The sequence below is a fragment of the Cyprinodon variegatus genome, unplaced genomic scaffold, assembly GCF_000732505.1.
Source record: "Cyprinodon variegatus isolate N-32 unplaced genomic scaffold, C_variegatus-1.0 Scaffold1587, whole genome shotgun sequence".
NCBI classification, from domain to species: Eukaryota; Metazoa; Chordata; class Actinopteri; order Cyprinodontiformes; family Cyprinodontidae; genus Cyprinodon; species Cyprinodon variegatus.
The window spans coordinates 30,016-30,532 of NW_015152040.1; the positions used below are offsets into that span (position 1 = coordinate 30,016).

General features: G+C 52.4%; 1 protein-coding gene across 1 annotated transcript in view; it reads right to left on the minus strand.

Annotated features, from left to right (window-relative positions):
* Positions 1-517, minus strand: part of flvcr1 (feline leukemia virus subgroup C cellular receptor 1) — a 20,057-nt gene that overhangs the window by 9,445 nt on the left and 10,095 nt on the right. The gene's annotated exons all lie outside the window — the stretch shown is intronic.

Below are 517 nucleotides of genomic sequence, written 5' to 3' on the forward strand. Positions count from 1 at the left end.
ATGATGATGGTGATGATGGTGATGGTGATGAAGGTGATGATGATGATGGTGATGATGATGGTGATGGTGGTGATGAAGGTGTGTTCCTACTTGTAGGTCTTGGTATGGTCCAGCCAGAGGCCACACAGGATGGAGCCGACCATCCCAGCTACCACCAGAGTCAGTCCGATCCTTCCAGCGTTCAGCTCCTGGTCCTGAAGGACAGAGAGAGCAAAGTTCTGAACATTGGGAGGTTCTACAGCCGTTGGTCGGGTCCAGTTGATCCAGGCAGGTCTACATGTGTCGGTTCTGCTCAGAGGTCCGTCTGCTACTCAGTGTTCTGGTTCTGCTCTAACCCGTCTGTCTGCCTCAACTCTAGATCTGATTCATCATGACTCGCCCCAGCTCAATCGGCCAATCATGTTCCAGTATCATGGTTGGAGGCGGAACACAGAGCAGGAGCTGCAGAACCCAAGCAAACATGGCAGCACAGGAGAAACCAGCATAGAGCCAGCATAGAACGCAGCATAGAACGCAG